The 18,556-nt window shown below is 28.7% G+C and overlaps 1 long non-coding RNA gene and 1 pseudogene across 1 annotated transcript; one reads left to right on the top strand and one right to left on the bottom strand.

Moving 5' to 3' along the window:
* The first annotated feature begins 9,252 nt into the window (after positions 1-9,252).
* LOC146927504 (replication protein A 70 kDa DNA-binding subunit A-like) lies at positions 9,253-14,064 on the top strand (annotated as a pseudogene).
* Positions 10,810-12,953, bottom strand: LOC146927505 (uncharacterized). Its single transcript, XR_015005695.1, has 2 exons — positions 11,290-12,953; positions 10,810-11,199 (listed from the first exon to the last, which is right to left on the bottom strand). It is a non-coding gene; the product is annotated as an uncharacterized LOC146927505 (long non-coding RNA).
* Positions 14,065-18,556: the final 4,492 nt, after the last annotated feature.

Here is an 18,556-nt window from a genome sequence, read left to right as displayed (position 1 = left end):
ACCCAGTCAGAAGGAGGGGCCTTAGACCCGATCTATCAAGTGGTTCCCAGAACCAAGGGTTAGCATCTACCGGCAACGGAAGGGACAAGGAAGCAAGCTTCAGTTTCCTCCCGTGTGAGATGTCTTTCATCTTACGATGCACTTGCAACTGAAATACAAAAAAAAAAATTAAATATGTAAAATAAAAATGAAATAATAAACTATAAATATTCTACGTAAAATAAACATGAAATAATAAACTATATATATATATATATATATATATATATATATATATATATATATTCTACGTAACATAAACTTAAACATGAAATAATAAAGTATATATATTCTACGTAACATAAACTTTGACCTAAGAATAAACTATATATAACATAACATATTCTACGTAGTTATACTTAAATTTAAAAAACATAACATATTATACGTAAAATAAACTTCACATAATAGTAAAATATCATTAAATTAAATAAAGCAATTTATACTTACTGATCTATCGTTCCAGAGCTTGCATGCCACGTGTTTACCGAAGTCCGGTAAAAGTGACAACTCGTAAGGCCCCCTGGAAAGCCCCCATCCTCGTCCTCCATAACAGGCTCTGCATGTTGCTGCTCAGGATCCTGCTGCTGAGGCTGCTCAGGATGCTGCTGCTGCTAAGGAGGGTCGACAAACTGATGCTCAGGCTGATACCCCTCGTGAAACTGAGGGTGATACTCATACCCCTCCTGATAGTGATAACCTGGCTGAAATCCATCCTGCTCCTGATAATGCTGATCCTGATAGGCTAGCTCCTCAAACTGACGCTTATACTGTGGCGGGTCCACAATCTGGGATGCACCCGTCTGTGACGTCGATCCCCCCGCAGCATCAACAGTAGCAAGACTCGTGGCCCCCACTCTCCCTCGACCTCGACCCTCCGGGGGCTGTAGTGCTTGCTTCTCCCTACGTGCACTACTAGTAGGGGCCATCCTCCCTAACCTAAGCCTATCAGGCCTCTCCTGCTCAGACATATCTGCACAAAAATCAAAAAATATTTAACACATTTTCACATAATTTCGACAGCAACACACGTGTAATCTTTAACAATACAACAACAACACTATAATGTCGACATTGTCATTTGAATCCATAAACTACCAAATTGCATTCAAATTAACTATAATCAACATTAACAAACATAACTCTAACTAATTACATCATTAACAATCCAATAAAACAAAAAAAATTATCATTGAGACATTTCACCGAACACGTAGTGTGCATTTTTCAAACAACTATTTAATCTGGCATTTTCAAAACCCTAAACTACCACATTGTACCCTAAACAACATCTAAACAACAGTTCCTAAGTTAATTCGTCACTAACAATCATCAAAACTAACATGCAAGCAAAATTTTAAAAAACATAAAAATGTCCAATTTCTACACAAATTCGAAAATTTCAACCAAAATAATGCAAAGAATTAGGATAATCATCACTTACTTGATGTTTTGGATGAAATTTGCTTTGAATGGCGCAAGATTGATGAAATTCGAATTTTGGGGTGCAATTTTCGTCTTTGGAAATGTTGGGAAATGAGGGTTCTGTGTTGCTATGTTGCTGATAACCAACTTAAGTAACGCTGCGCAACTTAAGTCACGCTGCGCAACTTAAGTTGCGTTACCGTTATAACTAACGCATGTTAACTTGCGTGGCGTGAGTTAACATGCGTAAGGGTATATAAGTAATTTACTTTGGGACTGAACAATACTATTTGGGTAAAGAGTAGAATTCATTCCATTACTCCCCCTGAACACATGCATATGGAAGAAATTGAAAACCCAAAACTCCTAATGCAAAACCCAAAACTCCTAATGCATAGCTGCAACCTGTTCTTGCATCGGCAGTTAACTGCCGCCGGAGCATTTACGTATTTTAATGGTGTTTTTCAGGCTTTCAATAAGTGTGAACAACAAATTTCTAACCATCACGAATTCAATATTGCATACAATTGCCTTCACCAACAGCTTGCAATAACAAATTCAAGCAAAATTGCATCGTGCATGCATTCTTGTTATCCAATGGGCCTCTAATTATAACCATAATAATATTTTATTAGAATCAACACAATCGATACAAAATCACTAAAACACTTTGCTTAAATGAACACACTTTTTAAATTAAATCCTCTCAGCAAAAAGGAATCTCGAAGGAACATGAACATATCTGGATATGTTCTTGTATTCTTCACTTTGAGAATTCGGGAATCTTTATACTAACAATTTAGAGTTCTTAGAAATAGCCTATTTCAAATTCCTTTCCTCTAAGGATGTCCACCTCATCAAAAGTCTACTTGGCATATGTTCCCAAAATTCCTCCTAATTTTTAATACAAGCTTAATCATTTTAATTATTATTAAAAACCGTTTTTTATTTAACATTAAATTGTACATAAAGTAAATAGTTGGTTACAATCAGATAATTATTAATATAATTATTGTTTCGATTAAAATTTAAATGTTACAATAAAAATTTGAACGTTACAAATCAAATAATTATTAATATAATTAGTATTCGATTAACATTTATACGGTACATTAAAAATTTGGTTGGTTACAAAATTATAATAAATAAATTGAATAAATTATATATTTTTTTGATAGAATGAATAAATTATATTTTGAATTTTGGTCCGTTACACTAAGGCATTAACCTACTAATTAAAAAATTAATTGTATTAATTAGTTTTTAAGGTTATATAATTAATTTTTGTTCGTTACAAAACTATATTACATAATTATTTGTAAGATATTATTAAATATTAAATTAAATTTCAAATGTTATGAAGTTAATTTTTTGTACGTTACATGAAATATAATTTAATCGTTTAATGCACATTTTATAATATTAAAGACGTTGATAATATTAATTTTAAAACGGTCAAATTGATAATTAATTTATATTAACCGTTATGGTACAATTTTTATATATAAATAGTAGCGCTTTTGGGTACGAGTATACAACAATCACAAAATATAGTTCTTCTTTTTTTCCGTTCTCTGGTGCTCTTATATCTATATTCTAAACTATTTCTGTAATTTTTTTACTGCAAAGGAAAATGTCTACGAAACACGACTTCATCTCTGATGTTTCGCCATGAAAACAATCGTGGATATTGGTTGTGAGGGTTGTTCGTGCTTGGTTTGTTCAACACTACAAAAATAAAAAACTACCATTTTCCATGGAGTTGGTTCTAATGGATCGAAAGGTACCTTTTTCATATCGTTTTTTTGTTTTGTTTTTGTTTTAAGTATTTTTTTGTTTAAAGTATAGTGTTCTCATCTTATATAAAACATTTTATAATTTCCATAATTTAGAAAGAAAAAAAAATAAACCCTCCATTCAAACACACCTTAACTATCTTCCAACACCTTGCTAAACCATTCCTTGTGGCTGGTATTTGTAACTGTATAGTGTTAAGTCCCAAGTCTTGCTCATATCTTTATACTAACAATTTAGAGTTCTTAGAAATAGCCTATTTCAAATTCCTTTCCTCTAAGGATGTCCACCTCATCAAAAGTCTACATGGCATATGTTCCCATAATTCCTCCTAATTTTTAATACAAGCTTAATCGTTTTAATTATTATTAAAAACCGTTTTTTATTTAACATTAAATTGTACATAAAGTAAATAGTTGGTTACAATCAGATAATTATTAATATAATTATTGTTTCGATTAAAATTTAAATGTTACAATAAAAATTTGAACGTTACAAATCAAATAATTATTAATATAATTAGTATTCGATTAACATTTATACGGTACATTAAAAATTTGGTTGGTTACAAAATTATAATAAATAAATTGAATAAATTATATATTTTTTTGATAGAATGAATAAATTATATTTTGAATTTTGGTCCGTTACACTAAGGCATTAACCTACTAATTAAAAAATTAATTGTATTAATTAGTTTTTAAGGTTATATAATTAATTTTTGTTCGTTACAAAACTATATTACATAATTATTTGTAAGATATTATTAAATATTAAATTAAATTTCAAATGTTATGAAGTTAATTTTTTGTACGTTACATGAAATATAATTTAATCGTTTAATGCACATTTTATAATATTAAAGACGTTGATAATATTAATTTTAAAACGGTCAAATTGATAATTAATTTATATTAACCGTTATGGTACAATTTTTATATATAAATAGTAGCGCTTTTGGGTACGAGTATACAACAATCACAAAATATAGTTCTTCTTTTTTTCCGTTCTCTGGTGCTCTTATATCTATATTCTAAACTATTTCTGTAATTTTTCTACTGCAAAGGAAAATGTCTACGAAACACGACTTCATCTCTGATGTTTCGCCATGAAAACAATCGTGGATATTGGTTGTGAGGGTTGTTCGTGCTTGGTTTGTTCAACACTACAAAAATAAAAAACTACCATTTTCCATGGAGTTGGTTCTAATGGATCGAAAGGTACCTTTTTCATATCGTTTTTTTGTTTTGTTTTTGTTTTAAGTATTTTTTTGTTTAAAGTATAGTGTTCTCATCTTATATAAAACATTTTATAATTTCCATAATTTAGAAAGAAAAAAAAATAAACCCTCCATTCAAACACACCTTAACTATCTTCCAACACCTTGCTAAACCATTCCTTGTGGCTGGTATTTGTAACTGTATAGTGTTAAGTCCCAAGTCTTGCTCATATCTTTATACTAACAATTTAGAGTTCTTAGAAATAGCCTATTTCAAATTCCTTTCCTCTAAGGATGTCCACCTCATCAAAAGTCTACTTGGCATATGTTCCCAAAATTCCTCCTAATTTTTAATACAAGCTTAATCGTTTTAATTATTATTAAAAACCGTTTTTTATTTAACATTAAATTGTACATAAAGTAAATAGTTGGTTACAATCAGATAATTATTAATATAATTATTGTTTCGATTAAAATTTAAATGTTACAATAAAAATTTGAACGTTACAAATCAAATAATTATTAATATAATTAGTATTCGATTAACATTTATACGGTACATTAAAAATTTGGTTGGTTACAAAATTATAATAAATAAATTGAATAAATTATATATTTTTTTGATAGAATGAATAAATTATATTTTGAATTTTGGTCCGTTACACTAAGGCATTAACCTACTAATTAAAAAATTAATTGTATTAATTAGTTTTTAAGGTTATATAATTAATTTTTGTTCGTTACAAAACTATATTACATAATTATTTGTAAGATATTATTAAATATTAAATTAAATTTCAAATGTTATGAAGTTAATTTTTTGTACGTTACATGAAATATAATTTAATCGTTTAATGCACATTTTATAATATTAAAGACGTTGATAATATTAATTTTAAAACGGTCAAATTGATAATTAATTTATATTAACCGTTATGGTACAATTTTTATATATAAATAGTAGCGCTTTTGGGTACGAGTATACAACAATCACAAAATATAGTTCTTCTTTTTTTCCGTTCTCTGGTGCTCTTATATCTATATTCTAAACTATTTCTGTAATTTTTTTACTGCAAAGGAAAATGTCTACGAAACACGACTTCATCTCTGATGTTTCGCCATGAAAACAATCGTGGATATTGGTTGTGAGGGTTGTTCGTGCTTGGTTTGTTCAACACTACAAAAATAAAAAACTACCATTTTCCATGGAGTTGGTTCTAATGGATCGAAAGGTACCTTTTTCATATCGTTTTTTTGTTTTGTTTTTGTTTTAAGTATTTTTTTGTTTAAAGTATAGTGTTCTCATCTTATATAAAACATTTTATAATTTCCATAATTTAGAAAGAAAAAAAAATAAACCCTCCATTCAAACACACCTTAACTATCTTCCAACACCTTGCTAAACCATTCCTTGTGGCTGGTATTTGTAACTGTATAGTGTTAAGTCCCAAGTCTTGCTCATATCTTTATACTAACAATTTAGAGTTCTTAGAAATAGCCTATTTCAAATTCCTTTCCTCTAAGGATGTCCACCTCATCAAAAGTCTACATGGCATATGTTCCCAAAATTCCTCCTAATTTTTAATACAAGCTTAATCGTTTTAATTATTATTAAAAACCGTTTTTTATTTAACATTAAATTGTACATAAAGTAAATAGTTGGTTACAATCAGATAATTATTAATATAATTATTGTTTCGATTAAAATTTAAATGTTACAATAAAAATTTGAACGTTACAAATCAAATAATTATTAATATAATTAGTATTCGATTAACATTTATACGGTACATTAAAAATTTGGTTGGTTACAAAATTATAATAAATAAATTGAATAAATTATATATTTTTTTGATAGAATGAATAAATTATATTTTGAATTTTGGTCCGTTACACTAAGGCATTAACCTACTAATTAAAAAATTAATTGTATTAATTAGTTTTTAAGGTTATATAATTAATTTTTGTTCGTTACAAAACTATATTACATAATTATTTGTAAGATATTATTAAATATTAAATTAAATTTCAAATGTTATGAAGTTAATTTTTTGTACGTTACATGAAATATAATTTAATCGTTTAATGCACATTTTATAATATTAAAGACGTTGATAATATTAATTTTAAAACGGTCAAATTGATAATTAATTTATATTAACCGTTATGGTACAATTTTTATATATAAATAGTAGCGCTTTTGGGTACGAGTATACAACAATCACAAAATATAGTTCTTCTTTTTTTCCGTTCTCTGGTGCTCTTATATCTATATTCTAAACTATTTCTGTAATTTTTCTACTGCAAAGGAAAATGTCTACGAAACACGACTTCATCTCTGATGTTTCGCCATGAAAACAATCGTGGATATTGGTTGTGAGGGTTGTTCGTGCTTGGTTTGTTCAACACTACAAAAATAAAAAACTACCATTTTCCATGGAGTTGGTTCTAATGGATCGAAAGGTACCTTTTTCATATCGTTTTTTTGTTTTGTTTTTGTTTTAAGTATTTTTTTGTTTAAAGTATAGTGTTCTCATCTTATATAAAACATTTTATAATTTCCATAATTTAGAAAGAAAAAAAAATAAACCCTCCATTCAAACACACCTTAACTATCTTCCAACACCTTGCTAAACCATTCCTTGTGGCTGGTATTTGTAACTGTATAGTGTTAAGTCCCAAGTCTTGCTCATATCTTTATACTAACAATTTAGAGTTCTTAGAAATAGCCTATTTCAAATTCCTTTCCTCTAAGGATGTCCACCTCATCAAAAGTCTACTTGGCATATGTTCCCAAAATTCCTCCTAATTTTTAATACAAGCTTAATCGTTTTAATTATTATTAAAAACCGTTTTTTATTTAACATTAAATTGTACATAAAGTAAATAGTTGGTTACAATCAGATAATTATTAATATAATTATTGTTTCGATTAAAATTTAAATGTTACAATAAAAATTTGAACGTTACAAATCAAATAATTATTAATATAATTAGTATTCGATTAACATTTATACGGTACATTAAAAATTTGGTTGGTTACAAAATTATAATAAATAAATTGAATAAATTATATATTTTTTTGATAGAATGAATAAATTATATTTTGAATTTTGGTCCGTTACACTAAGGCATTAACCTACTAATTAAAAAATTAATTGTATTAATTAGTTTTTAAGGTTATATAATTAATTTTTGTTCGTTACAAAACTATATTACATAATTATTTGTAAGATATTATTAAATATTAAATTAAATTTCAAATGTTATGAAGTTAATTTTTTGTACGTTACATGAAATATAATTTAATCGTTTAATGCACATTTTATAATATTAAAGACGTTGATAATATTAATTTTAAAACGGTCAAATTGATAATTAATTTATATTAACCGTTATGGTACAATTTTTATATATAAATAGTAGCGCTTTTGGGTACGAGTATACAACAATCACAAAATATAGTTCTTCTTTTTTTCCGTTCTCTGGTGCTCTTATATCTATATTCTAAACTATTTCTGTAATTTTTCTACTGCAAAGGAAAATGTCTACGAAACACGACTTCATCTCTGATGTTTCGCCATGAAAACAATCGTGGATATTGGTTGTGAGGGTTGTTCGTGCTTGGTTTGTTCAACACTACAAAAATAAAAAACTACCATTTTCCATGGAGTTGGTTCTAATGGATCGAAAGGTACCTTTTTCATATCGTTTTTTTGTTTTGTTTTTGTTTTAAGTATTTTTTTGTTTAAAGTATAGTGTTCTCATCTTATATAAAACATTTTATAATTTCCATAATTTAGAAAGAAAAAAAAATAAACCCTCCATTCAAACACAGCTTAACTATCTTCCAACACCTTGCTAAACCATTCCTTGTGGCTGGTATTTGTAACTGTATAGTGTTAAGTCCCAAGTCTTGCTCATATCTTTATACTAACAATTTAGAGTTCTTAGAAATAGCCTATTTCAAATTCCTTTCCTCTAAGGATGTCCACCTCATCAAAAGTCTACTTGGCATATGTTCCCAAAATTCCTCCTAATTTTTAATACAAGCTTAATCGTTTTAATTATTATTAAAAACCGTTTTTTATTTAACATTAAATTGTACATAAAGTAAATAGTTGGTTACAATCAGATAATTATTAATATAATTATTGTTTCGATTAAAATTTAAATGTTACAATAAAAATTTGAACGTTACAAATCAAATAATTATTAATATAATTAGTATTCGATTAACATTTATACGGTACATTAAAAATTTGGTTGGTTACAAAATTATAATAAATAAATTGAATAAATTATATATTTTTTTGATAGAATGAATAAATTATATTTTGAATTTTGGTCCGTTACACTAAGGCATTAACCTACTAATTAAAAAATTAATTGTATTAATTAGTTTTTAAGGTTATATAATTAATTTTTGTTCGTTACAAAACTATATTACATAATTATTTGTAAGATATTATTAAATATTAAATTAAATTTCAAATGTTATGAAGTTAATTTTTTGTACGTTACATGAAATATAATTTAATCGTTTAATGCACATTTTATAATATTAAAGACGTTGATAATATTAATTTTAAAACGGTCAAATTGATAATTAATTTATATTAACCGTTATGGTACAATTTTTATATATAAATAGTAGCGCTTTTGGGTACGAGTATACAACAATCACAAAATATAGTTCTTCTTTTTTTCCGTTCTCTGGTGCTCTTATATCTATATTCTAAACTATTTCTGTAATTTTTCTACTGCAAAGGAAAATGTCTACGAAACACGACTTCATCTCTGATGTTTCGCCATGAAAACAATCGTGGATATTGGTTGTGAGGGTTGTTCGTGCTTGGTTTGTTCAACACTACAAAAATAAAAAACTACCATTTTCCATGGAGTTGGTTCTAATGGATCGAAAGGTACCTTTTTCATATCGTTTTTTTGTTTTGTTTTGGTTTTAAGTATTTTTTTGTTTAAAGTATAGTGTTCTCATCTTTTTTATCTAGGGTGATCGAATTGGTGCGTCTATACGAAGAACATTGATCTACAAGTTCAAGGAGCAGCTCCAAGAGGGAATGGTTTTCATGATTTCCTCATTTGATGTTGCTTGCAACAGTGGTTCGTATCGACCATCACGCAGCGAATACAAATTGAATTTCACAATCAACACAATAGTCAAACTATCTGAAACTGTTTTGGTCCCAACTAACGTGTATTCGTTTACACCTGCACCTAATGTTTTCAATGAATCTTGCGACAACAACTACTTGGTTGGTAAGTGACTATAATTTTCTTCATGTAGATTTTTTAAAATATTATTTTTGCTTACAAAAATAACACAATAATTTATTTTTTGAATTAATAAAATGTTTTGTTTAATATGATTCAATTGTACGTTATATTCTTTTAATAATAAATAGTAATTTGATCGATATTTTAATGTGTGTTATATATGCAGATGTAATTGGAGTCATGACTGGAGTTGGAGTTGAAAGAGAGTACAAAAGAGATGGTGTAAAAACTAAAATGAATGTCATTGAATTGGATTCAAATGGGTAGGTTTGATTTTTTTTGTAATTGTAATTTTTCAAGACCTGTATTATAGTATTTTTATTAATATATGTATAACATTTGACAATTTAAAATAGGTACCGTTTTAAATGTACTCTTTTTGGAGAGTATGTTGAAGAGCTGAACTCTTTCCTATCGTCCGGCGAATCTCAAAATGTTGTTGTAGTCATTATGTTGGCAAAAGTTAAATTGTTTCAAGGTAATAATTTATGACTAGCAATTGTGATTGTTTGTTTATACGTGTGTGTGTGTGTGTGTGTGTGTGTGTGTGTGTGTGTACACACACACACTTGATTCATATACTTTTATATCTTAATGATAGGAAAACCAGCATTGCAAAATGCATTTTCTTCCACTAGAATCACATTCAATCCTGAAATTGGTGAAACAAAGGTACTAAGGAAAAGGTATATATATATATATATATATATATATATATATATATATATATATATATATATATATATATATATATATATATATATATATATATATATATATATATATATATTGTCATACCCCAATTTTTGACCTAAGAATCCTACATTCACACACCGACACGTGTCCTTTGACCTGATTAAGTCTCTGACTTTTCGGTGAAAAATTCGACAGAGAGGTATTTTAAAATACCTCATTTTTAGTCCCGAGTCGGACTCTCTCTTCTTTTTTAGTCGTTATTTCCATCTTTTATCTTGTTTAAATTAATTTGATTTTTTTTATTTTAATTAGTTATTTTTATTTTAATTAGTCATTCATTTTCTTTTTTATAATTAATTATTTCTTTTTTTAGATAGATCCAAAAGTCTGTGTAATCATTTTTTTATATTTTCTATTTTATTTTCATATTTCATTATTTCTATTATTATTATTTTATTTTTTTTATTATTTATTATTTATTCATAAAAATCCAAAAAAAAAGTCCCAATGCACCAAATACAGCCTGTACGCGTTTTTCATTCCAATCCAGTTCAGTCCACCCTCATCTGCAACAGATACCGTTCATTCTCCCCCAAGCCAAGGCATTCAGTTGCTTTTGGAACCCTAATGCTAACACTATAAATAGAGTCTGCAGAATCACACGCAAAAGGGGAACAAAATTTGAAGGCACGGAGTTCCCAGGAGGCCGAAATTCATCTAACATAAACCTGCATCAAATCAATTCATCACAAACCAAAAAATTCATCGAACCGGCACAACACAATTCAGCATCGCATAAAACCAAATTCTAATCGCACCATTCATAAACCAATCCAAACCTTAAGCCAAAGTCATTCAATTTCAAAGACCTGTTACTGCCTAACCCAACCCGTCACCAACACACTCGAATCGGCCATCAGAATCAACAAACATCACATCAGCTGCGAGCACGTACACGCAGCCGCCGTCAATCCAAACGCCAGTCTACCGCAACACACAAGTACGGAAGGGAGAAGAAGGGAATCGTTTTCCCGCACCAACATCGAAACCGAACACCACAGGACCAATCGCTCAACACAAACCGAACCTGGCCAAAACTCAGTCGAACCAGCACAGACGGGAAAGGTAAGACATAGAAGAAACGGACACAAATCAATCCATTTCCATAAATAAGAGGTAGTTTTCTTTTCTAATTTGTATATTGTAGATCTAGGGTTTTTGTAGTTTGGATTTAGAATTTTTGAACTCAAAAACGGAGTGAGGGAGAAGAATAGATGAGATTGAACAAAAAATTAAAAAAAAGGATAGGTTTAACAGTAACCGGCGGCGGCGCCGCCACCCCTGGCCGGCCAACCGCCGCCGGAAAATTCACGAGGATAACAGAAAGAGAGAGAACCGAGTGAGAGGGGATAGTAAGAGAGAGAAAAGCAAGTGAAAAATGAAGGAAAAGAGGGTGTTGGGGTATTTATACTACTGGATGATCCTATGTGCGTGGGTGCATGTCTTGCCATGCACCCTCGCATCCCTGCCTTTCGTTTTTAATCAAACGGTCCACATGATTCAGACCTAAGCCCAACGCGTCCAGCTTTCCCTCTGAGCCCAATTCCTGCTTCTTTCAATTCCTACACCCCCTTTTAGTTACTCTATTTACACCCCCTTTGCTGTAAATTTATTTCTTTCACGTTTTTTCTTTCTTTTCATAAGCATCACATTTTTATTTAATCCCCATGCATTTTTTTTTTCATTTAGGTTTATTATTCTACTCATTGCATACTCATTTTTATTTTTAGTCATTTATTTCGTCACATAGAACTTAGAATGTATAAATAGGTTTTAATGTAATTTATTTTTATTCTTGTTTCTTGCACATAAATTAGAATGTAAATAGGCATCAATGTAATTTATTTATTTTTATCGCAGACCATAGCATGTATAATAGGTTTTTTATGTAATAGCTTTAGGTGCATGTGTGCGTGTGTGGGTGTATGTTTACTTTTATGCTTGTTAGTTTAGGTAAAAGGTCCTTGTGGTGGTCCAAAGCCACCATGAGTTACCTACGCATTTATCTTTTCTTGCTCCGATAGTTTTAACTTTGGTTTAGTTATTATTCAAAAACAACAAAAACATGCAAATAACAAAAATCACAAAAAAAACTCTTTTTTTTAACAATAAACCTTGATCTTAAATCAAGTGACGTCTTTTTTGTTTTCTTTCTTAATCAAATATCAATCAACTTAACTTATTTTGAGTTCATTTTCTTTCAAGTTAAAAAACACAAACAAATTTATTTGCCATTTGGCTTTTCCTTTTAAAACCTTTTTTTCAAAACTAATAAAAAACACACAACCAATCAAACGTCAATTTTTACCCCGAACTACGAGGTTTTGATCCCTCACGGGTACGTAGGCAGAGGACACTCGTCCTTCCAAATCAATAAAATGTAGATAATTAGGTCTTTCTTTTTTTAATCATTTCAAATTCCATTTTTTTCAAAAACAAGCAAGTTATAGCACATTATTTAAATAAAACCAAGAGGTTCCCGTAGAGTACTACGGACATAAAGGGTGCTAACACCTTCCCTTTATGTAACTAACCCCCGAACCCTAAATCTTTTCAAATATGGGGTAGTTTGAACTTTTTTCCCCTTTTCTTAAAAAAATGTTCAGTCGTGAAATAACCAAGTGAGTCAAAAGCTAATCAAATAGCCTTGATCTCCGAAAAATGACGCGACATATATATATATTTAATATAACATTTTTACTTAAGTTATAATATTATTGATTGATACTTTTTATTATAGCTTTCTTAGTGCAAATACAAATTCTCCTGCATCGGGATTGATCCAGTTACCAAATTCATCTCGCATACCTGTAAATGAGGAGTTTCTCAAACTTACTCCTAGGACCACTATTGACGAGTTGAAGAATGTTAATAAGGTTTTTTTTACAGGTCTATTTTGGTAAAGTTGGTACGCCTTTTGGTATAATGTTATTTTGTATGGTGATGCAGGCCACCTCTTTTATTGTCTTGGGAACAATAAGTGAGATTATTGATGACGACGGATGGTGGTACACCTCTTGCTCATGCAACAAAAAAGTGTATGCTGATTCTAACATGTACTTTTGTGAAAAGTGTGATCGTCATGTTGTGCATGTCACACCTAGGTATATTCTAACTTAAATATTTTGCGATTTTTAATCAGCTTAAGGCGATATCCTTAAGTTTGTTATTGATACATCCAACCGTTTGATGCAGGTTCAAAATCAAGATTCGAGTAGTTGATGACAACGGAAGTGCACTTTTTGTTTTATTTGATCGAGATGTTTCTGGATTGCTTAATAAATCATGTTCTGACATTATTGAATCCAACAACATTGTCGTATGTATTTTTCAACTGTTATTATAATATAATTATAATATAATACAAAGCTCTAATATTATATTTACTTTGAAAATGTATGATTCTACACAAACAATAATAACAAATGTATGATACTTTTATTCTAATGATATTTTGGCAGGGTGATCCATCTCATCATTTACCCGATGAGATTGCACAATTGGTTGGTACCAAGTTATTGGTTAAGGTTGACGTGAGTGTTGGATTCAATTCTAGATATGAGACTAGCTATCGTGTTATGAAGCTTAGCAATGATCCACATATCCTTTTAAAGTTTAAAAAAGTTGAGACACTCGAGGTATTGTAACACTTTAATTGTTTGAAACAATTTTTGAAGACATTAGTTTCCTTAATGAAATACAAAATTGTAATGTTTATTGTTTGTGTGCAGGTTAAAACAATTAGAGTGATTTGGTGGAACCTGCAATTCATAGCCGATATGCTTCGAAGACAGTTGGTCTCGAGAAAGACAATGTTGTCATGGTATTTAATAACTTTATGAAGTTTATTTTATTTGATATTTTGGAAGAAAAAAATGTCGGTTGTGATTATAATATATATATATACTTATTTTATTCTAAGTTGACATATTTTTTTGGTCTAGGACTTAATGGATAAGTTTTTTGAAATAATTCCCACAACTCCATCATCCGTTGACCCGGAAGGTGTTATTGACCCGGTAAAATGAAATAATATATAATTTGGTTCAGATTATCAATTACAATATTGACTTGTGTCTTAAACTTTAAATAAATTCTATAATAAATAAAAAAATTAAAGGCCGTTTTTAATTTCAAATAATTTTCTTCTATGAAAATGAATTATATAACCTTAAAAATGTTTTACAACATTTAAGATTTATAATTAGTAGGTAATTGTAATTGTGTAACGAATCAAAATTCAAGATATAATTTATTCAAGTTATTTATTATAATTTTGTAACCTACCAAATTTTTAATGTACCATATAAATATTAATCGAAACGCATATTACATTACAAATTATCTGAATGTAATCGACTAAGTATTTTATGAAAAAAAATTAATTTGAAGTTAGAAACGGCTTCTGTATAATAATTAACATTTAGCATGAATTAAAATTTAGGAGAATTTTTTGGAATACGTGTCAATCCATCTTATGATGATGTTGACACCTACGTAAAAGATAATTCTTGGAATATGATTAATTGGACTTTATTCTTCATCACTCAAACTATTTGGTCCATAAAAAATGGAGATTGTTTGTGTTCGTAATGGTAATTTACTGTCAAAATTTTAATTCGTAAAACAAAATACAAATTTGGGATTAAAATCAACTTTTTTTAACAAAGAATCTCCACTTTTGCAGCAAATTAAAAATTTAGGTTGGAATCAAAATTACAGTAAATGAGATAATTGAGGGACATGAAAATTTTGTTTTAAAACAAAATACTTTTGTCGTGAATTTGTTATAAAAGAGAGACCAAAACACAATTAATTATCATTTTTATTTATTTTTTTACATATGTGCAAACTAATTTCTTGCTTCACACTTCATATTTTTGGTTCCCGTGTTTTACAATATTTATTTAAGACCTAGGTATATAGAGTGGTTGTTTAACTAAGAAATATTCAAGCTGTAAAATCATTGTGTCTTTTTTTGTTTTTTTTATATTTTTAGCAGGCTAAATGGTAAGTTGAAGCCCCAGATAGAGAACACGATGACATTGCTAGATTACAAGAGTTCTACGAGAGCTTTAAAAACAAGAATAATGTTGATATATTTATGGAGACAAAAAGAGCTAAAGAAAATATATGCTTATTTTGTTGGAGGGATTTTTTTTTTTTCACAAACCTTTTAGAAAATATATTTTCTAATAAATGGTAATATTTCTGACCTTTGTTTTTTACCTTTACTTTTAATTACAATTTTGTGAGTGAAAATACAAATTCTCCTGGAGACTGCCTATTTTAGTTGCCTCATTTATCCCACATTAGTATACTAAAAGAATTTTTGAACCTTACGTCTAGGATCACCATTAAGGAGTTGAAGAACTAACATGTTTTGATTAGGAACATAGATCTAATGAGCCCGTTTGTTATAGTTTTTTTAAGAAAAAAAATCACTTTTTTTAAACAAATAATCACTTTTAAGAGTTTTGCATCCGTTTGTTACAGATTTTTAAAAAAATCAAAATCTAAAAATAATCTAAAAACAGCTTCAAATGAGAAGCTGTTAGGAGCAGCTTAAAATAAAATAGATTTTTTTTAGAGGAGAGAGAAAATATAATTTAAAAGATTGAACTAATTTTTTAACAAAAAATCCCTTTTATTTAGTTGTATCCAAACAAACTAGATTATTTGTTTAAAAAAAGTGATTTTTATTACAGTAAACAAACGCAAAATAGATTCTGATTTTTCATATAATCTCTAAAATATAATCTCTAAATTATTTTATATCAAAATCACTTTTATTTTAATCCGTAACAAACGGGCCCTGAGGGGGTTGACATAGATCTCCTCCATTTTTCTTCCGCGCATTTGGTGGAGGTTTTAGTTTGAGGATTTTGTGGGGTTTTTTTTTTATTCTCATGAAACAAGTTCCAATAGATGGTACTTTTCAGAAATTTATATTTTCTTTATCAAATCAAGAAAACTAATTGCATATACGTTTTTTCATTACCAACGAGGTCCTTTAAGTTATCTTACCGTAACAATTTTGGGGATTTCAGATCTTAAAAATGCAAGTTATTCGGGACATAAAGTTACAGTTAAATAACTTAAAAGACGTAAGATATATGAAAAGAACCTAAAGGACTAATTTGTTACAATTAAATAGTTTAAATAACCTCCGGTGTAATTTAACCTTTTTTTTATTGCAATCAGAGAGAGTATTGTGATTAAGTAAAAAAAAAAAAGATAATTTTATTAAGAGTGGTAGACTAAATCAGAGGTAATCATACATGTTTTAAGCACAATTGTACTTTTACCCACTATTTAATCATTCTCACAAAAATAGTTAAATCGTTGTAAAATTTAACTTTTTTGTTCTCAATAAATGGTGATTTATCGTTTAAATTTTAAATATGAGGATAAAGTATGATATAATGTTAAAATTTTGGAATGAAATCAAACTAAATAAATAAAATAGTATTTAAAAACATATTAATGTGCAAAATCCGTTAAAGAAATTTAAATGTGCAATGTGCAAAATCCGTTAAAGAAATTTAAATAAAATGTATCCCGTGCTTGGCACGGGTCGTTACACTAGTAAAAAAACAGATTACGGTTTTTAATTTTATTCCCCAATTTTTTTTTTAATTTCAATATTGATTTCTAATTAAACTTTATGATATTTTAATATATAATTTTTAATTAAAATGACATGGATTGGAAATGATGTGACAATGACATGTAGGATTCACATCATTAATGAACATGCCACATCACCCAGAGAGGAGGGGAACCAAAATTATTTGCTGACTTTAAAACTAGGGGATCAAAATGTTGGCTTTAAAAAATGAGGTATCAAAAATTAACAATTTTAAAAATAGAGGATCAAAATTGCATTTAAGCTTAATTAATATATAGACAAGAAAATCAAATTGTGTTGTTTGAAATTAATGGTGGTTGGGTTCGGTATTTGAAACAGACGAATTTCAGTTGAGAGATCTCCTTAAAATGACAAAAATCCATTTAAGAAGTTGATATTTTCCAACAAATATTTTTCCATAACAATGATCAAACCAAGAACCAAATCAAATAGTCTATCAACAATCCATTTAAAAGGCTGATATCCATAACTAATTACACTCAGATGATGTATTGTTATTGTTGGTGACAAAATGCTCAAATCAAATAGTTAATACTGATTCGTTAATTGCTTTAAAATAAAATATAATATATTTTTTTTGGTTACAATGCAAAAGGGAAGGAAAAAAGAGCAAAAGGAAAAAAGAAAACAACACAAAAAGGACTAGAAAAGAAAGTCCCAACTGCGTCCAGTTTGGGAAATTGTTCAAGAGAAATTATTTTATTGAATAAACTGGCTTTAATGGCCATTTTACAAGACTATTCTCATTGAGTTATCACCTGATAGACAAAAGTAGAATACAAAGAAATAATTGTGAAACAACCAATATTATTATCCCATATAAAAAAACTAATTTATTTTCATTGATTTAAATATTTTGCTATAATTTGAAGAATTTGACCACCCTGTCGAATAAGGTCAAGATATTGTGCAAGTAAAGGGCTGGTTTTTTTATCTTTAGGCAGACTAATAAAACATTCATTAACGTGAAGCGTAATATCTTCTGAATCTCCAGCAAAGGAATAATAGTTTATGCGATCCAAATTAAATTTTGCATCCCCAATCCTGGACCTGACACTATCAGGGCCAGATAATTCATCTGAACATATTTCATAATAGTTTGCACTTTTAACCAATGAGCTTAATAGGTTAATTGTGTTGGTACAATTGTTATTAACAACATCAATTGTGTAATATGCAAGATGAACAAGATCAACACCTTTTGCTCCTCCTGGCTTTGAGTTGAGAAGATTTGAGCAATATGAAGGATTGGAGGCTTCTTTGCAAATGACATTTACTTCAACAACTGTAGTGGAAACTGATTTGGAGGAATCAACATCAACATATAGAATAAAAAGCACCAACAAGAGAAAGGAGTATTGCCTCGTCATTTT

Source organism: Medicago sativa, chromosome 4, assembly GCF_051527215.1.
Source record: "Medicago sativa cultivar Bolivia chromosome 4, Bolivia_mono, whole genome shotgun sequence".
Classification (NCBI taxonomy): Eukaryota; Viridiplantae; Streptophyta; class Magnoliopsida; order Fabales; family Fabaceae; genus Medicago; species Medicago sativa.
Note: the sequence above shows the minus strand (reverse complement) of the source record. Positions and strands in the feature narration are given on the sequence as shown.